The sequence below is a fragment of the Kogia breviceps genome, chromosome 4 (assembly GCF_026419965.1).
Source record: "Kogia breviceps isolate mKogBre1 chromosome 4, mKogBre1 haplotype 1, whole genome shotgun sequence".
Classification (NCBI taxonomy): Eukaryota; Metazoa; Chordata; class Mammalia; order Artiodactyla; family Physeteridae; genus Kogia; species Kogia breviceps.
In genome coordinates, this window is record NC_081313.1 from 120,592,355 (window position 1) to 120,614,219 (window position 21,865).

The 21,865-nt window shown below is 39.4% G+C and overlaps 1 protein-coding gene across 2 annotated transcripts in view; it reads right to left on the reverse strand.

The window, feature by feature from the left end:
- Nucleotides 1-21,865, reverse strand: part of NR3C1 (nuclear receptor subfamily 3 group C member 1) — a 740,177-nt gene that overhangs the window by 619,033 nt on the left and 99,279 nt on the right. The window contains exon 2 of one of the 2 annotated variants that reach the window (XM_067031863.1): nt 3,321-3,469. The exons of the other annotated variant lie outside the window; for it this stretch is intronic. The gene's annotated coding sequence lies outside the window, so the exon portion shown is untranslated. The remainder of the gene's footprint in view (nt 1-3,320; nt 3,470-21,865) is intronic. 2 annotated transcript variants of the gene reach the window in all.

A 21,865-nucleotide genomic window follows, 5' to 3' on the forward strand; every position in this document is an offset into this window, starting at 1 on the left:
GCTAGCTGAACTGCTCAACAGCTAAAGGTGCAAACCTCTTCCTTGTCCCTGTTCTTCCTGATGCTGCTCGCGGGAGTGAACTGGCACAAAATGAAGAGAGAGCTGGAAATTTCCTGTTAATTCCAGCCTTGTAAATTATTCAGATTGAAAAAAAAATCTACACTGGGTCAAAAGTATATGGATGGACCAGTTGTCTGCACAGATTAAATAATCTAGTGGCTATGTGAGTTACTGTAGCAGAAAAGAAAGTGGTTTCATCATAGATAGAGTCAATCCAGAAAGTTCAGGGGACAATAGATTTCTTTACCTTGCATGACCCGATTTCTTTGCTTCTTCATTTGGCTGGCTTAATTTTACTGTGCAATTTGCCAAATCTTCACTTTGCTTGGCCTATTTAAATAGTCACAATGTTGCCTTGTTATATAAAAGATTAACAAATAAACAACCAAAATTTGATGGAGGAGAATGACATGTGGAATAAAGGATTAATCAGTTCTGTCACTCTCACTTGGGCAGCAAAATCAAGCCTCTTGTTTGGGGAAACACTGCTGGATGGGATAATTTCCACATTGCCAGGCTGTTTTTCGTTTTAATATCACAGTTGATTTGCTGTGGCAGAGCCTGCTACAAACAGCTGGCACCATCACTGGTTACAAAATGTGTCTGCCAAACCACTCAGGGTAGAGGGAGCCACACGGTATTCTTGGATGGTGGGCTTCTTTGCCAGAGAAAAGACCTGCACAGAAAGAGTCTCATTCATCTTCTCCCCTGCACCTCCTCATGGCCTGAACAAAGTGAATGTATCAGATTGTCTGTGTGGAAAACATTAGTAGGAATTTCTATGCTCCTCTCCATCCAATACTGCTGTTGGGCACTGTCAGCAGATGTTTTAGCCATCAGCTTCCTCTTATCCTTGTCCCTTGGTGCACATGGCAGCAGAACCTCGGGAAAACGCAGATGGCTCACCTCTTCCACCAACGTGTTTGAGAAACACAAATGACAGCAGGTACCAAATGCTTTGGAATCCATTTGGAATCCATCATGAATGGTCAAATGCTCCTGCTAGTTACCTTCTAAGGAGGAAAACTGTAAAATCAGAAGGACCTAGACCAAGTTATAAACTGTAATCCTAGCTCTCACCTGAAAAATCTCAGATCAGTTTACTGTACTCGGTGGGAGATGATTATACTATCTTTTTTTTCCTGTCTCCATTCACAGATGTCAATACATGGTGAGTGGTTTCCAGAAATTTACTTCATTTTCAACTGAAAACAAGAAGGGAAGGCAGTCCAAGCCACACTCTCATACTGACAGCTCAGCACTCTCCACTAAGAGCACAGCTCCATGCCAGTGGACTCCTGGGTGCCAAGGCAAGAAAGCAAGGGCACATGATCTAAGGACACATTTTAAAACAAGAATTAAACTGTCACAGTACTTACATCCTGTCTCTTTCTAAATCCTATTTCAAAGAATCAATCTCTCCCGTTAGGTGAAATAGACAGTGATTCAGAGTTAAAGGTGAATGAAAATGGAATATTTTAATTCACTTCAGACTTGTTTGGGTACTGATATTTTGTTGAGTGTAAAAAAAGAAGAATTTCCTTCTCAAAACTGGCTACTGACATTAGTGAATAACCAGATCAGAAAGGAGGAACTAAGAGTGGGCTGAGTGCTACGGCCGTCCTACATTTTCACTCGCAGTTCTGCAAGTAATTTGGCTCCACTTGTCATTCATTCACACATGCATTCAATGCTGAGAATTCACAGTGGCCTCAGAAATAAAAACCCTAGGCAATTTTTATTGTGCTCTTATCATGAACCAGATACTCTTCAAAATGCTTTACTTGAATTAACGTATTAAATCCTCACGAAATGCTATGAGATAGATACTGTTCTTAACCCCATTTTACAGAGAGAAAATGGAAACATTGAGAGGTTAAGAAATTTGCCCTGGGTAACACAGCTGGTGAGTATGGAGCAAGGGTATGGACTTAGTCTAATTTCAGAGCTGACATTCTAAACAGCCCTCTACTTGACGGCTAGTTGGTGGGCTAATATTAGAACAGGACTTTAGAGCAGCCAGGCAGCTACCCAGTGAGCCATTTCTGCTTCTGAAGGGTTTATTTTTATACCCTACTGCCTTCTTTACAGGGAAGTTTTGGGAATGAACACGGGAAGTGTCCTACTGGCAAGAAGAAACAGACGACTCATGCTGAACAGGGAGGAGGGGAAAAAAATGCTTTTGAGCCACAAGGATACTATTTTTCACACTGGAGGAGGTCACTGAACGCATCACAGTAGAGAAATGGATTTTGAGAAGTCACATGGATAATAGTCCCACCTTTGGGGAGGACACTCTGCTGCCAGAAAGATGATCTAAAAGAATTCTTGCTGCAGCAAGGGGATTGGGCTACTTGTGTTGAACTGTGCCCAGGAGCATATGCTTTATAAAGTTGATCAGATGTCCTGTTTGGTCAGGCCTTTCCAGGTATTTTAATGGCCCTGAAGGGTGTACTACACATCACCTGGAGCAGGCAGATGTAGTTCTGGGTCCCCTGTTGACAAGTTGTAAATGGCTTTAGGTTACTTTGTGTGTTACCAGTTTGTAAACTGTCCAGGTTGCCAAATAAGTCAGAAGCCTTGACAGCTGGCAATAACTCAAAGTTCTATATTCTGTCTTACATTTATTTATTCCAACAATTTTTCCTGAGCGTTTCTTTGGGCCAGTCATTAAGGGTACCCGCACAAACAAAGCATGATCCCTTGCCTCAAGGAGATCACATTGAGGAAATTGAAACCCCATGAGCTCTGAGAGAGAGCTTCCTGTCCTCTGCTCCTTGCCACTCAGGCTGGGCATGATGTGAAATAAATAGGTTTCCACTTTTCTCTTTCTCTGATGCTTTGTCTCCCAGGTCTCATCCCTCCCTCCTACTTGACTGGTTGATAACTTTATACTGATCCAGTGTAAGACAATTTCTAAATACTAATAAAAAATAATAATAGCTCACACTATAAAAGCTCTGCATGTGGCACACATTTCATCCTGTCACAATCCTTTGAAGTAGTTTCTGTTATTGTCCTTATTTTCTACATAAGAGAATTGAGGCACAAGAAGTTAAAAAATGAGCCCAAAGTTAAAATGTTAATCAGTAGTAGAACCAGGCAGTTTCCCTTCAAAGCACATTGTAACAACCACTGCTGTACATTGTCTGTTTGATAATACTGCCATTAAAAAGAATCTTGCAAGAAGAGATAAGAAGCTGATGCAGAGATGGGGAAAAGAGGCTAAGCGAAAAATCATAGCAATAGTCAGCACTCACTGAGTGTATAGAGATGATCTTGAATCCTCAGAGCCTCACTGCTGCATGGATATTATTTTACGTATGAGGAAATGGATATGGCAGAACCAGGATTTGAATCCAGATCAGCTTTCTCTTCTTGTGCTCCTTTTACTGCACCATCCTGCTTCCTGGTGATAAGCAGAATTGCACAGAGCATGAAGACAAATTCTGTCTCCAAATGAGAGACCATTGCTGAGATTCATAAGATGAAACTACAATTTCCTGGAGAATATCAGAATTAGACAATCTTAGAGATCACTCAGCTTAACCATTTGCCTGATCATTTATCCTCCGGCAACATTCCCATAAAGAAGGTGGAGACAAATTTGGGAATTAGAATGTCTGATGCCCTCCCTGCCCCATCAAGAAAACACAGCTAGAGAAAATTTTGCTTGAAAGCCTAGATGTTGATCCAAGCATTGGAAAGACTCTAGAGTATAGAGATGTAATATGTTTCTTCATTCAACGAGGCCTCTGCCTAGGAAATCACTTTGCTGGCTCGACAGTGGCATTTTGCATTGTTTGCCCATGTCAATCAGATCATAATTTTTTCCATCAGGGGAAATTTCTCAGACTCTTGGACCCAGAACTAGTATTGCTGGAGTCTTGCTGCCTCCTTGGTGATGCAAGCTTGTCAAAGTTGTCATTTATTGTCAGAGAGCTAGCTGTGGTTACTAGAAAATAATTTTTCTGGTTATACAGACACACACAGAAACACAAACACACATGCTGTGCGGGGAAACCACAAACTCTGCTCTTATTCTGAGGGTGTTCTATCTGTTCTAAATCTTGCACGGACCTGCCACCACCGTTACATATCATTATTTGAGTTGCTCAGTGTATCTCTTCACTTGTCAGTGAGTTCTTGTCATCCATAATTTTCTTTTTCATTTCTTTTGTGAAAAGTCTTGCCTTAAGAGGATCTGAATGCCTACAGCTCATTCTTTAAAGGCAAGGAAACAAAAGAATAAGAATAGATAATAATAACAATTGATTGCACACACTCCGGCAGACACTGAGCTAAATACTTTGCATGTATTAGCTCATTTAATCCACACAAAAATGCTAATGAGGTAGTTACTATTATTAACCCCATATTATAGGTGATGAAAGGCCTAGGTTATGCAACTTGCCCAAAGCACAGGGACTCAGCTGCGATCAAACTATAGCCTAATGGACGTCAGCCTGCATCCCTGTCTCCCTCTGCTTCTTCAAATTATGCCAGGCTCTGTTTAGTGGAGGGTAAATGCTTTTAATTCCCTTTGAGTTTAGTTATTTTGGAATGGATAAAGAAGGAAATATTTGGTATAATCCTTATTTCGCTATAATTGTAGCATGAGGACTTTGCAATATGATTTAATTTTCCCAGTTACTTAAATATCAGGTTCATAACCTGCCACTCACATTGCTTTGTGTACTTAATGGGAACATTTTGTTTAGAAAAGTATATGTGTAAAAAGAAATGTAGGCTTGAACAGAAGCAAGAAGAACTGCAATCCTGCAGCCTGTGGAATGAAAACCACCATGGAAAGATAAGACAAAATGAAAAGGCAGAGGACTATGCACCAGATGAAGGAAAAAGAAAAAACCCCAGTAAAACAACTAAATGAAGTGGAGATAGGCAACCTTCCAGAAAAAGAATTCAGAATAATGATAGTGAAGATGATCCAGGACCTCGGAAAAAAGAATGGAGGCAAAGATCGAGAAGGTGCAAGAAATGTTTAACAAAGACCTAGAAGAATTAAAGAACAAACAAACAGAGATGAACAATACAATAATTGAAATGAAAACTACACTAGAAGGAATCAATAGCAGAATAACTGAGGCAGAAGAATGGATAAATGACCTGGAAGACAGAATGGTGGAATTCACTGCCGAGAAACAGAATAAAGAAAAAAGAATGAAAAGAAATGAAGACAGCCTGAGACCTCTGGGACAACATTAAATGCAACAATATTCGCATTATAGGGGTCCCAGAAGGAGAAGAGAGAGAGAAAGGACCCGAGAAAATATTTGATGAGATTATAGTCAAAAAATTCCCTAACATGGGAAAGGAAATAGCCATCCAAGTCCAGAAAGCACACAGAATCCCAGGCAGGATAAACCCAAGGAGAAACAGGCCGAGACACATAGTAATCAAATTGACAAAAATTAAAGACAAAAAAAAAATTATTAAAAGCAACAAGGGGAAAAATGACAAATAACATACAAGGGAACTCCTGTAAGGTTAACAGCTGATTTCTCAGTAGAAACTCTACAAGCCAGAAGGGAGTGGCATGATATATCTAAAGTGATGAAAGAGAAAAACCTACAACCAAGATTACTCTACCTGGCAAGGCTCTCATTCAGATTTGATGGAGAAATCAAAAGCTGTTCAGACAAGCAAAAGTTAAGAGAATTCAGCACCACCAAATCAGCTCTACAACAAATGCTAAAGGAACTTCTCTAAGTAGGAAACACAAGAGAAGAAAAGGACCTACAAAAACAAACCAAAAACAATTAAGAAAATGGTAATAGGAACATACATATTGATAATTACCTTAAATGTGAATGGCTTAAATGCCCCAACCAAAAGACACAGGCTTGCTGAATGGATACAAAAATGAGACCCATATATATACTGTCTACAAGAGACCCACTTCAGACCTAGGGACACGTACAGACTGAAAGTGAAGGGATGGAAAAAGATATTCCATGCAAATGGAAATCAAAAGAAAGCTGGAGTAGCAATACTCATATCAGATAAAATAGACTTTAAAACAAAGACTGTTACAAGAGACAAGGAAGGTCACTACATAACGATCAAGGGATCAGTCCAAGAAGATATAACAATTATAAATATATATGCACCCAACATAGGAGCACCTCAATACATAAAGCAAATGCTAACAGCTATAAAAGAGAAAATCGACAGTAATACAATAATAGTGGGGGACTTTAACACCTCACTTACACCAACGGACAGATCATCCAGACAGAAAATTAATAAGGAAACACAAGCTTTAAATGACACAATGGACCAAATAGATTTAATTGATATTTATAGGACATTCCATCCAAAAACAGCAGACTACACTTTCTTCTCAAGTGCACACGGAACATTCTCTGGGATAGATCACATCTTGTGTCACAAATCAAGCCTCGGTAAATTTTTTTAAAATAGATCTTTATTGGAGTATAATTGCTTCACAATACTGTGTTCATTTCTGTTGTATAACAAAGTGAATCAGTCATAAGCATACACATATCTCCATATCCCCTCACTCCCACCCTCCCTATCCCACCACTCTAGGTCATCGCAAAGCACTGAACTTATCTCCCTGTGCTATGATGCTGCTTTCTACTAGCTAACTATTTTACATTTGGTAGTGTATATGAGTCAATGCTACTCTCACTTCGCTCCAGCTCCCCATTCCCTCCCCTCCATGTCCTCAAGTCCATTCTCTATGTCTACTCCTTTATTCCTGCCCTGCCACTAGGTTCTTCAGAATCATTTTTTTTTAAGATTCCATATATATGTGTTAGCATACAGTATTTGTTTTTCTCTTTCTGACTTAATTCACTCTGTATGATAGAACTTAGGTCCATCCACCTCACTAAAAATAGTTCAATTTCATTTCTTTTTATGGCTGAGTAATAGCCCATTGTATATATGTGCCACATCTTCTCTATCCATTCATCTGTCGATGGACATTTAGGTTGTTTCCATGTCCTGGCTATTGTAAATAGTGCTGCAATGAACATTAGGGTGCTGCATGTGTCTTTTTGAATTATGGTGTTCTAAGGGTATATGCCCAGTAGTGGGATTGCTGGGTCATATGGTAGTTCTACTTTTAGTTTTTTAAGGAACCTCCATACTGTTCTCCATAGTGGCTGTATCAATTTACATTCCCACCGACAGTGCAGGAGGGTTCCTTTTTCACCACACCCTTTCCAGCATTTATTGTTTCTAGATTTTTTGATAATGGCCATTCTGACCAGTGTGAGGTGATACCTCATTGTAGTTTTGATTTGCATTTCTCTAATAATTAGTGATGTTTAGGATCTTTTGATGTGCCTCTATGTCTTCTTTGTTGAAATGTCTATTTAGGTCTCCTTTTTTGATATTGAGCTCCATGAGCTCTTTGTATATTTTGGAGATTAATTCTTTGTCCGTTGTTTCATTGGCAAATATTTTCTGCCATTCTGAAGGTTGTCTTTTCAACTTGTTTATGGTTTCCTTTGCTGTGCAAAAGTTTTGAAGTTTAATTAGGTCCTATTTGTTTATTTTTGTTTTTATTTCCATTGCTCTAGGAGGTGGGTCAAAAAAGATCTTGCTCTGGTTTATGCCAAAGAGTGTTTTTCCTATGTTTTCCTCTAAGGGTTTTATAGTGTTTGGTCTTACATATAGCTCTTTAATCCATTTTGAGTTTATTTTTGTGTATGCTGTTAGGGAGTGTCCTAATTTCGTTCTTTTACATGTAGCTGTCCAGTTTTCCCAGCACCATTTATTGAAGAGGCTGTCTTTTCTCCATTATATGTTCTCACCTCCGTTGTTGTAAATTAGGTGACCATATGAGTGTGGATTTATCTCTGGGCTTTCTATCCTGTTCCATTGATCTATATTTCTGTTTTTATGCCAGTACCATGCTGTCTTGATTACTGTAGCTTTGTAGTATAGTTTGAAGTCAGGGAGCCTGATTCCTCCAGCTCTGTTTTACTTTCTCAAGATTGCTTTGGCTATTTGGGGTTTTTTGTGTTTCCATATGAATTGTAAAATTTTTTGTTCTAATTCTGTAAAGAATGCCATGGGTAGTTTGATAGGGATTGCATTGAATCTATAGATTGCTTTGGGTAGTATAGTCATTTCCACAATATTGATTCTTCCAATCCAAGAACATGGTATATTTATCCCTCTGTTTATGTCATCTTTGATTTCTTTCATCAGCGTCTTATAGCTTTCTGAGTACAAGTGTTTTGCCCCATTAGGTAGGTTTATACCTAGGTATTTTATGCTTTTTGTTGCAATGGTAAATGGGATTGTTTCCTTAATTTCTCTTTCAGATTTTTCACCATTAGTGTATAGGAATGCAAGACATTTCTGTGCATTAATTTTGTATCCTGCTACTCTACCAAAGTCACTGATTAGTTCTAGTAGTTTTCTGGTGGCATCTTTAGGATTTTCTATGTACAGTATCATGTCATCTTCAAGCAGTGACAGTTTTAATTCTTCTCTTCTGATTAGGATTCCTTTAATTTCTTTTTCTTTTCTGATCTCTGTAGCTAGGACTTCCAAAACTATGTTGAATAAGAGTGGCGAGAGGGGACATCCTTATCATCTTCCTGATCTTAGGGGAAACGCTTTCAGTTTTTCACCACTGAGAATGATGTCTGCTGTGGGTTTGTCATATATGGCCTTTATTATGTTGAGGCAGGATCCCTCTATGCCCATTTTCTATAGAGTTTTTATGATAAATTGGTGTTGAATTTTGTGAAAAGTTTTTTCTGCCTTTATTGAGATGATCATATGGTTTTTATTCCTTAATTTGTTGGTATGGTGTATCACACTGATTTGCAAATATTGAAGAATCCTTGCATCCCTGGGATAAACCCCACTAGATCATGGTGTATGATCCTTTTTGTATGTTGTTGGATTCTGTTTGCTAGTATTTTGTTCAGGATTTTTGCATCTTGTTCATCAGTGATATTAGTCTATTTTTTTCTTTTTTTATGATATCTTTTCCTGGTTTTGGTATCAGGGTGATGGAGGCTTCATAGAATGAATTTGGGAGTGTTCCTCCCTCTGCAATTTTTTGGAAGAGTTTGAGAAGGATCGGTGTTAACTCTTGTCTAAATATTTGAGAGAATTTGCCTGTGAAGCCAACTGATCCTGGACTTTTGTTTGTTGGAATATTTTTAATGACAGTTTCAATTTCATTACTTGTGATAGGTCTGTTTATATTTTCTAATTCTTCCTGCTTCAGTCTTGGTAAATTATACCTTTCCAAGAATTTGTCCATTTCTTTGTGGTTGTCCATTTTATTGGCATATAGTTGTTTGTAGTAGTCTCTTATAATCCTTTGTATCTCTGCCGTGTCAGTTGCAATTTCTCCTTTTTCATTTCTAATTTCATTGATTTGCATCCTCTCCCTTTTTTTCTTGATGAGTGTGGCTAAGGGTTTACCTATTTTGTTTGTCTTCTCAAAGAACCAGCTTTTAGTTTTATTGATATGTGCTATTGTTTTCTTCATTTCTATTTCATGTATTTCTGCTCTGATCTTTATGATTTCTTTCCTTCTACTGACTTTGGGTTTTGTTTGTTCTGCTTTCTCTAGTTGCTTAAGTGTAGGGTTAGATGGTTTATTTGAGATTTTTCTTGTTTCTTGAGGTGAGATTGATATAAACTTCCCTCTTAGAACTGCTTTTGCTGTGTCCCATAGGCTTCAGGTTGCTGTGTTTTTGTTGTCATTTGTTTCTATGTATTTTTAAATTTCTTCTTGGATTTCTTCAGTGATCTCTTGGTTACTTAGTAGCACACTGTTTAGCTTCTGTAAACAGTGATTTTTTTTCTGTAATTGATTTCCAATCTAATAGCATTTTGGTCAGACAAGATGCTTGATACAATTTCAATTTTCTTAAATTTTCTGAGACTTGATTTGTGACCCAAGATGTGATATATCCTGGAGAATGTTCCATGTGCACTTGAGAAGAAAGTGTATTCTGCCAGAGAAGAAAGTGTATTCTGCCAGCTTGGGTGGAATGATCTCTATCTGGTCTACTGTGTCATTTAATGCTTATGTTTCCTTATTTATTTTCCCTTTGGATGATCTGTCCATTGGTGTAAGTGCGATGTTAAAGTCCCCTACTCTTATTGTGTTACTGTCAATTTCCCCTTTCATGGTTGTTAGCATTTGCCTTATGTATTGAGGTGCTCCTATGTTGCATGAATAAACATTTATAATTGATATATCTTCTTCTTGGATTGATCCCTTGATTGTTATGTAGTGTCCTTCCTTGTCTCTTGTAACATTTTTATATTAAAGTCTATATTATCTGATACAAGTATTGCTACTCTAGCTTTCTTTTGATTTCCATCTGCATGGAATATGTTTTTCCATCCCTTCACTGTGTGTGAATGGATCTGTCCCTTCTGAATGTGTCCCTCGGTCTGAAGTGGGTCTCTTGTAGACAGTATATATGTGAGTCTTGTTTTTGTATCCATTCAGCCAGTCTGTGTCTTTTGGTTGGGGCATTTAATCCATTTACATTCAAGGTTATTATTGATATGTATGTTCCTATTACCATTTTCTTAATTGTTTTGGGTTTGTTTTTGTGCGTCTTTTTCTTCTCTTGTGTTTCCCACCTAGAGAAGTTTCTTTTGCATTTGTTGTACAGCTGGTTTGGTGGTGCTGAATTCTCTTAGCTTTTGCTTGTCTGAAAAGCTTTTGATTTCTCCATCAAATCTGAATGAGATCCTTGCTGGGTAGAATAATTTTGGTTGTAGGTTTCTCTCTTTCATCACTTTAAGTATATCCTGCCACCCACTTCTGGCCTGCAGAGTTTCTGCTGAAAAATCAGGTGATAACCTTATAGGGATTCCCTTTTATGTTATTTTTTGTTTTGCTGCTTTTAATATTTTTTCTTTGAATTTAATTTTTGTTAGTTTGATTAATATGTGTCTTGCTGTGTTTCTCTTAGGGTTTATCTTGTATGGGACTATCTGTGCTTCCTAGACATCTGTGGCTATTTCCTTTCCCATGTTAGGGAAGTTTTCCTCTATATTCTCTTCAAATATTTTCTCAGACCCTTTCTTTTTCTCTTCTTCTTATGGGACCCTTATAATTCAAATGTTGGTGCATTTAGTGTTGTCCCAGAGGTCTCTGAGATTGTCTTCAATTCTTTTCATTCTTTTTTCTTTCTTCTGCTCCTCGGCAGATATTTCCACCATTTTGTCTTCCAGCTCACTTATTCATTCTTCTGCCTCAGTTATTCTGTTATTGATTCCTTCTAGTGTATTTTTCATTTCAGTTGTTGTGCTGTTCATCTCTGTTTGTTTGTTCTTTACTTCTTCTAGATCTTTGTTAAACATTTCTTGTATTTTCTCAATCCGTGCATCCACTGTATTTCCGAGATTCTGGATCATCTTTACTATCATTACTCTGAATTCTTTTTCAGGTAGATTGCTTATTTCCTCTTCATTTATTTGGTTTTGTAGGTTCTTACCTTGCTTCTTCAGCTGTGACATATTTGTTTGCCATCTCATTTTTTTTTTCCTTTTTTTTATGAGTGGTATTGTGTACCTGTCTTACTGGTTGTTTGGCCTGAGGCTTCCAACACTGCAGTTTGTAGGCTGTTGTGTAGAGCTGGGTCTTGGTGCTGAAATGAGGACCTCTGGGAGACCTCACTCTGATGAATATTCCTTGGGGTCTGAGGTTCTCTGTTAGTCCAGTGGTTTGGACTTGGAGCTCCCACCACAGGAGCTTCAGCCCAACCCCCAGCTCATGAACCAAGATCCTGCAAGCCACATAGGGTGGCAAAAATTTTAAAAAGGAGTACAATAACAAAGTAAAAAAATAAAATTAGACTAGGAAACTAACAGCTATGTTAGAAAAAATATATAAGTAAAAATATAGAGGAAACAACAACTGGAAGGTAAAACGGAACCACAATAGAAAAAAAGAGGAAGAGAAAAAACAAAAAGGTGGAAAAGGCCTTGGCTGTGGATGGCAGAGCATAAGCAGGGATAAGTTTTGGGTGGTGGGTGGGGCTTATGCTTAGTACCCACAGGGCTGGAAAAGGTTGGGAAATGGGAGTGTGGGGAGTGGAGTTTAGACTCAACAGAACAGAAGGGGCCCAGGTGTGCCTCCCACCTCTGGTCTCAGAGAGCAGGGCACACCACCTGGGAGCCCAGCAGGCTTCCCTTGGTTCAAGTGAGTGGGCAAACTCCCTCCAACTCTCTCCCAGAGGGCCCCTTCTGTCTGCCTCTCCTGATCTCCCCAGCCTCCCTCCTATGTCCCCAGCACACACAAGGCCCAGAGGGGGCTTTGGAGGGCTTTAGAGTTCAGCAGGCTCCCCAAGCCCGAGTGGGCAGGGCTAACGCCCTCAGCTCCTCTCCCACTCTTCTGGTCCCAGTGGGCCCTTCCAGCTTGCCACTCCTAACCTCCCTGATCTCTATCCTATATCCCCAGGATCCATGCGGCCTGGAGTGGGCTTTGGCAGGAGGAAGAACCACCTGGGAGCTCAGCAGGCTCCCTGGGCCCCAGTGGGCAGGGCAAATGCCCTCTGCTCCTTTCCAGCTCCTCTGGTCCTGTAGGGCTCCTCTGCCTGCCTCTCCTGTTCTCTCCCATCCTCCCTTCTATGCCCCCAGGACCAACCCAGCCTGGTGGGGACCTCTGAGGGCATAGCCCCTGGCCCGAGAAGCAGGCAGACTTCCCTGGCTAATTAGGCAGGGGAAACGCTGGGCCCACTCCCCCTGATCTGAGCCCTTGAGGGTCCCTCCAGGTGTGGAAAACCCTCCCCCCTCTCATCCACCCCTCAGGGGTGCCTGTCCTGTCTGGCCTCCACTTCTCCTCCCACTCAGTCCCCCCACATCCTACCGGTTCGCTTAGGGGTTCTTCCCATCTCCTTGGGCATTGGGGTCCCCAACCAACGTCCGGCAGGCACCCTAGTTGTGGGGAGATGCGAACTCTGCGTCTTCCCACATGGCCATCTTGACTCCTCCCAGAAGCCTTGGTAAATTTAAGAAAATTGAGATCATATCAAGCATCTTTTCCAACCACAACGCTATGAGATTAGAAATCAGTTACAGGGAAAAAATGTAAAAAACACAAACACATGGAGGATAAACAATATGCTACTAACTAACCAAGAGATTCCTGAAGAAATCAAAGAGGAAATCAAAATATACCTAGAGACAAATGACAATGAACACACGATGATCCCAAACCTATGGGATATAGCAAAAGCAGTTCTAAGAGGGAAGTTCATAGCAATACAATCCTACCTCAAGAAACAAGAAAAATCTCAAATAAACAATCTAAACTTACACCTAAAGGAACTAAAGAAAGAACAAACAAAACCCAAAGTTAGTAGAAGGAAAGAAATCATAAAGATCAGAGCACAAATAAATGAAATAGAAATAAAACAATAGCAAATATCAATAAAACGAAAAGCTGGTTCTTTGAGAAGATAAACAAAATTGATAAACCTTTAGCCAGACTCGTCAAGAAAAAGAGGGAGAGGACTCAAATCAATAAAATTAGAAATGAAAAAGGAGAAGTTACAACAGACACTGCAGGAATACAAAGCATCATAAGCAACTACTATAAGCAACTCTATGCCAATAAAATGGACAACCTGGAAAGAATGGACAAATTCTTAGAAAGATATAACCTTCCAAGACTGAACCAGAAAGAAATAGAAAATATGAACAGACCAATCACAAGTAATGAAATTGATTAAAAATTTCCAACAAACAAAAGTCCAGGACCAGATGACTTCACGGGTGAATTCTATCAAACATTTAGGGAAGAGCTAACACCCATCCTTCTCAAACTCTTCCAAAAATTGCAGAGGAAGAAACACTCCCAAAGCCATTCTACAAGGCCACCAGCACCCTGATACCAAAACCAGATAAAAATACTACTAAAAAAGAAAATTACAGACCAATATCACTGATGAACATAAATACAAGAATCCTCAACAAAATACTAGCAAACAGAATCCGAGAACACATTAAAAAGATCATACACCACAATCAAGTGGGATTTATCGCAGGGATGCAAGGATTCTTCAATATACGCAAATCAATCAATGTGAGACACCATATTAACAAATTGAAGAATAAAATCCATATAATCATCTCAATAGATGCTGAAAAAGCTTTTGACAAAATTCAACACCCATTTATGATAAAAACTCTCCAGAAAGTGGACATAGAGGGAACCTACCTCAACATAATAAAGGCCATATACAACACACCCACAGCAGACATCATTTTCAACGGTGAAAAACTGAAACCATTTCCTCTAAGATCAGGAACAAGACAAGGATGTCCACTCTCACCAGTATTATTCAACATAGTTTTGGAAGTCCTAGCCATGGCAATCAGAGAAGAAAAAGAAATAAGAGGAATCCAAATTGGAAAAAAAGAAGTAAAACTGTCACTGTTTGCAGATGACATGATACTATACATAGAAAATCCTAAAGATGCCACCAGAAAACTACTAGAGCCAATCAATGAATTTGGTAAAGTTGGATTGGAAGAATCAATGTTGTGAAAATTACTATTCTTCCCGAAGCAATCTACAGATTCAATGCAATCCCTATCAAATTACCAATGGCATTTTTTTTACAGGACTAGAACAAAAAAATCTTAAACTTTATATATATGGAGACACAAAAGACCCGGAATAGCCAAAGCAATCTTGAGAGAAAAAAACAGAGCTGGAAGAATCAGACTCTCTGACTTCAGACTATACTACAAGGCTACAGTAATCAAGACAGTATGGTACTAGCACAAAAACAGAAATATAGATCAATGGAACAGGATAGAAAGCCCAGAGGTAAACCCACACACCTATGATCAACTAATCTATGACAAAGGAGGCAAGGATATACAATGGAGAAAAGACAGTCTCTTCAATAAGTGATGCTGGGAAAACTGGACAGCTACATGAAATTAGAACACTTCCTAACACCATACACAAGAATAAACTCAAAATGGATTAAAGACCTAAATGTAAGACTGGACACTATAAAACTCTTAGAGGAAAACATAGGAAGAACACTCTGACATAAATCACAGCAAGATCTTTTTTGACCCACCTCCTAGAGCAATGGAAGTAAAAACAAAAATAAACAAATAGGACCTAGTTAAACAAAAGCTTTTGCACAGCAAAGGAAACTATAAACAAGTTGAAAAGAAAACCCTCAGAATAGGAGAAAATATTTGCAAATGAATCAATGGACAAAGGGCTAATCTCCCAAATATATACACAGCTAACGCAGCTCAATATTAAAAAAACAAAAAGCACAATCAAAAAATGGGCAGAAGACCTAAATGGACATTTCTCCAAAGAAGACATACAGTGGGCCAAGAGGCATATGAAAACCTGCTCAATATCACTAATTATTAGAGAAATGCAAATCAAAACTACAATGAGGTATCACCTCACACCAGTTAGAATGGGCATCATCAGAAAATCTACAAACAACAAATGCTGGAGAGGGTGTGGAGAAAAGGGAACCCTCTTGCACTGTTGGAGGGAGTGTAAATTGATACAGCCACTATGGAGAACAGTATGGCGCGGTTCCTTAAGAAACTAAAAATAGAATTATCATATGACCCAGCAATCCCACTACTGGGCATATACCCTGAGAAAACCATAATTCGAAAAGACACATGCAGCACCCCAGTGTTTATTGCAGCACTATGTACAATAGCCAGGTCATGGAAACAACCTAAATGCCCACTGACAGATGAATGGATAAAGAAGATGTGGTACATACATACAATGGAATATTACTCAGCCATAAAAAGGAAGGAAATTGGGTCATTTGTAGAGATGTGGATGGACCTAGAGACTGTCATATAGAGTGAAGTGAGTCAGAAAGAGAAAAACAAGTAACATATATTAACGCATATATGTGGAATCTAGAAAATGGTACAGATGAACCAGTTTGCAAGGCAGAAATAGAGACACAGATGTAGAGAACAAACGTATGGACACCAAGGGGGGAGAGCTGGGGGGCTTGGGGGGTGGGATGAATTGGGACATTGAGATTGATATATATACACTAATATGTATAAAATAGATAACTAATAAGAACCTGCTGTATTAAGAAAAAAAAAGAAAAAAGAAATGTAGGCTCTGTGAGAGAGGGGTATTAACTACTATATCCTCAGAACCAAGAACATGTGCCTGCTCCATGGTAAGTGGTCAGTAAATATTTATTGATTAAATGGATGAATAAGAGGTTTAAAGAGTCACAAAGGTGTCTGTCTCCCTAAAAAGATCACAATAAACTACTTGAGGTCACCACCACTGAAATCTGGAAATAGTGTTATATTTATTGAAAGATCCCCTGACCTTTGGCTGAGAAAAAGTCACATGTGTTTGTGCTTCTGTGTGAAGTATCTATGTCTTTTTGGAAATAATTAGAGGGCCTGATAGAGAGGAAAGGAGGGGGTAGACAGGCAATATTATTTACAGTTGTAACCCTATTAAAGCCATGATCCATGTGGTTCAGTCCATGAGAAACTTGAAATTCAAAGTGCTATCATTCAAATAGGAGTCCTAATAAGGTGTGCATCTTTCAAGTAACATAAATGGGACTAGTATTAAAATCCTCTGTTCTCTCCTATGGGCTCAGAAATATCTGGAACATCTCTTCCTCTCTCCAGAGCCATCTCCCTCATCACCTACTCCACTCAGCCTCTGTAATCCCTCTTGACTGACAACTCTTCCTCATCTCCATGCTTTGCTTTCCCACACAAAGGACTCCCAGTAGGTTATTTCCCTACTGCTTAGGGTCCTCTACAGAATGAGATGTCCTCTGTGCTTTTTTGCTTTTTTCCTTCATCTAGTCTCCTAATTCAGCATCACCAGTGGAAGAGCCCTCTGTGGAGGATGAGGGAGGGGAAGAGTAGGCGAAGTCCAAACCGTTCTGCACACAGACAGGAGGGGAAAGGCTGTGGACATGTATAGAAAGATACTTTCATCCTTTCAGTCATAACTTGACTGTCGCGCCTAACTAGAGTGTTGCTCCCAATTCTACAGTAGTTTTAAGAGTCCACTAAACTCCTATTTTTCAAATAGCATATATCTATCTACAAAAGAACTTTTACTTTCCAGAGAGGAATGGCATTTATAAATCCATAGGCCAAGATTAGAGCAATGTTTCATCACAGCTTAGCTTTCTACATTATTTTTTAGCTTATTTTCTAATTCAAACCAGCATTTAGTCACTTTGTGCAAAATAGATTTAGGACCTAAATCCTTATCTCCAAATAGATTTAGGATCTATGGTCCTTTTTTCCCAGCACAGCCTAATTAGCTGGTACTATATTAAACTGAAAATGCTCACTTGCTGTAGCCACCCTCCTTGTGCACATCAAAACTTCTCATTGTCACACTTCTGCCCAGATATTAATAACATGAGTGGGAAGGAGAATAAATGCATGACGTGCTACTGCTGGGTCTTTTTAAGCCTTTGGAGCTTTCCTCTCCTGCTCTGGCTGAAGATGAGGTGAAGATTAGGCACATTGGAAGCCCAGCTGTCTTAGGGAAAAACCCTAAAGGGAGAACCCATCAATTGAAACAAGTTTTTGGACCCCAAGATGGAAACCTAGATGGAACCAATTTTTACGCTACAGCACTGCCATCAGGACTGGTCACAACAGGATAACAAGAGGCAGATGGTTTTCAGCAAAATGAAAAGTTCGAGGGCACCACACATACAGTCAGTTTCCAAACTTTGAAGGAATTCTGCCCCTGAAAGTATATCTGTTTAATCTCTCCCAAGGCAAAAGGCAAGGAACCCTCAAGGGCATCATATATTTCTTTTAATAAAAAGTTGGCCCTTGTACTTTGTAGATGCAAACATTTATCAGTCTTATGGCCAGAGCAGTGGAAGTTTGCTCCTGGGAAGAGAGAGTTCAGGGAATGATGTTCCATTTATTCAAGGAAGAGGAAGATGCAGATCTAAAAAATGATAGTCCTGGAAATAGATATTCGCAGAGATGACCTAAGGAGACATTGGAACTGCAGGAGTCCAAGGGCTAAGGGCATGTGCTCTAGATCAGAGGTGGCATCAGAAAGGCTGAGACAACCCTCAGCCCACAGATATGATTATTGGGTACTTGAAATGTTTAAAGAAACACATTTGAAATAAATAGATGCTGACATTTTAAAATTAGGAGATTTCACATAAAAAATATTCACATTACTGACTTGAAAAAAAATCGGAAGGCGCACACTTCTACACAGCCTCAAAATAGTGGAACTGAGTAGCCACCCCTGCATGTGCTCTGGCATTTGCCATGACCCCTTCATGGCTTGTTTTACTCATTTGTGTTACCCTCCTTGCCTACAAAGCCATGAACCCCTTTTTCCTGGCCCAGTTCTGGTTTGGCCACTTAAAGTTGTGAATCTCTGTTCATATCACTTAAGGCTTTTGAATCTTTATCTACTTATCTTTACAGTAGAGATAATACTTTACCACAGTGTTGGGAAAGTTAAATAAGATATTGTATGTAAAGTGCTTAGCTCAAGGCCTGGCACATATGTACTTCATACATATTAACCACTATTATCGTGAACGTTGTTCTTATTGAACAAGCCCGTCCAGACCCTTTTATCACTTCTCTTTTTAATATAAATGAGGAAATATGAAAGTGATGGCCATAGATACAAGCTTCCTATTGCTCAAATCTTTTGGGTCACTAGAAGTACTTTGAACAATTAGATTATGTAATTTGCCTAAAGCCATGTATAAACTGGGCAACTGTCTATTTCAATTAATCATCATAGGGAGACAGAGCTGAAAACTAAGGGTTCCATGGAAAAGTGTCATGGTGTGGGTCAGGACAGAAGTGATGCAGAGGTCCATGGCCCCATCTGTTAGTTAGGTAAGGACACTCACTAATCACCCCTGAGAGTGTAGTATAGTGAAAGGACATCACAGCTGGGAGACATTCAAATCACATCTCTATCACCACTAGGTCACTTTGATCATAGAAATACTCTGAGTTTTGAGTTTCATTTTATAATTTGTAAGATGGAGATGGTGACAACCTATCTTGTAGAATTATTGTGAATGTTAATTAAAATAATGAGCATTTAAATGCTTAGCGTACAGTAGCTCAAAACATAGTAATTATAAATAAGAGCCAAAGTATATTATAATAGGTCATCTATTGAAAATAGTTAAAATCTTTATTGAAAAATAATAATCTTCAAGAGTTTAAGAAAATTAAGTGGTGAACTATTGCAAAATGTGATACACACAACCTCAAATTAGTGTCATGTACTTTTTGAGCCCATTATAATTATCATTATTTACTGATCACTACTTCCATTAAGGCCTCATCATTACTGCCAATGCCATTCTTGATAATGCTTCAGGGGGTTTGTTTGGTTTGTATTTAAAATTTGTCTCTTCCTAGTATGTGTAGTATTATGCCTCCTTTTAATTTTAATTTGGATATGAAAATTCTGCTTTAGCCCTCTTCTCTACTTCAGTCTAGTCTTAGCTGATTAGAACTGAGAGTTATGAATTCTATGTGTACATTCTAGTAAAAATACTCTGGCACTCTGATGTTTTGAAGTGACTTGGTCACTGCTTGCGAATGCGTGTGTCTTGGTCCTCAAAGTGGCCAGTGTGTTTGCTCAATCCAGTCTCTTTTCTCTTGAGCAGTCTTACTTCTAAAGCCTCTCTCTCTTTTTAACTTTTGCTATAATGGAGGCTTACGATAGCATTTTATCCACCTGGAATACTACCTGTAGTAACTTAATCAGTCATGGACTCTCCAGCATCACCTGATGGCAGTGAGAAAGTGAATTAACTTATGCAAGGCTGACATTTATATATTTGTATAATGAAGGTGGCAGGGGCCAAATTGCAAGTGTGATTCCCCACACAACCAATTAAGTCTGTGATGAAAACATCCTCCTCTAGTGATCTATGTCATGAATGAGTGCCCTTTATCCTGGGAAGTTGGGTTGGCTATTTCTCTGCTCCTCAGAAAACAGCTCTGAGAATCCTGCTTGTGAGGCTGGTGACTCACCGGCGTCATCTTTGTGTACAAAGGCTCAGCTTTTCCTTTCCTGTACCATTCCCCAGTGTGACCAAGAACACTGTTTAAATGAAAATGATGTATTAAGACAAAGACAAAACTGCTTCAGCATTGGGGGGAGGGGGAGTCGTGGAAATAGAAGTCTTAAAAAAAGAGAAAAGAAAACCTCAAGAAGGAAAATGTAAACCCTGGACACAACATAATCATACTACTATTTCATGAACTGATTTCTTTGTTTTTTCTCTTAAATGTAAGTTGGTCAAAGCTTAATAAGAAGGGGAAAACAAGTTAACATGTTCTCCTCTTGTCTTTCTGAGCTCTTGTAGTTTTTATTAGGTTCCTAAAAGACTGAAAAGAATATATTTTAACTGCTTGTTAAAGCCAAAGTCCCTCTGACGTTTCTTCCCATATCCATAAAGTTTTATGAGATTCCTTATTTTGAAGCCCCGCAAAGTAAGAATACTTGTCTTAAAACAAGACAGTTTTTTATTGCTCCTCTGCAGAGCAAGAACTCCCCAAGGACACTGCCCTACAGACCTCAGGCTTCATTCTCCGGTTTCCTGCAAGGCTGCCAATTGGTCAGACTTAGCCCTGGGCTCCTTTCTGTCGCCTCTTCTCCCCATCCTTCATTTATTCATTCCTTCCTACTTCCCCTCTCCCTTGCTCTTGGTGAATTCCCAAACCCTCTCTTCTTCAGGGGTAATAATACTTACAGCTGGAGTGGGTATCTTTTGATTTTGCTTGTCTATCCTCTCTGTGCTCTGGTAGCAGGACCTCTCTTGTTCCATTTGGTGATCCATCCATGTGATTTTGGTAAAGCTATCAATCAAATGGAAGTGGAGACATGACCCAATCAGGATACCCATGCTTTGGACCTAATAACAGTTCCAGGAGTGGGCACTGATGGAGGCAGGACCAAGAGGGACCTGGGGAAAGAGTTTCAAGCTACTTGGAATCACTAGCTATGGAGATTCATGTGACTGCTGGGGAAGCAGCTCACCTCTTTCACTGGAAACTCGGTGTGAGAATGATAAACCAAAGTTGCTATGACCATATTTATGGTCAGAGTCAAAGTTGCGAGAGGGAAACCTCACTTCATTGGCGTTCTGGACTCAGCCATATCTGGGGCCAACTGCTCATCTTCAACTTCCATGTTCTGGGAACCAACAAAATATCTTTTACTGTAAGCTTGTTTGAGCTGAGTTTCTGTTCCTTACAACCAGAAGAGCTCAGATTCTTTTACTGCTTTAAGAATTTAGCCATCTAGTAAGGAAATGCATCACTACAGAGAAAGGCAGACTGTGAAAAGTGAATGGGAGGGACCTGCAGAAATCACGCAGGGGGCATACAACTCAGAGGATTAATTCCGACTGAGGACACTGAGGAAAAGCTGCAGTGAAGGAAGAGCTGGCCATTGTGGAGTAAGTAGAATTTCCAGTGGTGGCGAGGAGGTGAGCGTGGAAGGAAATAGTAGTGAGAAAGGGCATCATGCTCAGAAGGGACAGTGTGAGTAAAGGCCTGGCATGCTAGAGGATTGATGAGTGGTTCAATGGGGCAGGACCTAATGTATGTGGATGTATGTCTGGACAGGTAGTCAGTAGGCTGGAGTCAGATATTGGTGCCCTTTGGAAACCATTCTAAGGAGTAAAGCTATTATTCTATAAGCAGGGAGGAGCTGCTGATGTTTTCCCTAATAGGATTAACATGATCAGATCTATGTTTCAAGAAGAAAACTCTGCCTCCTTCC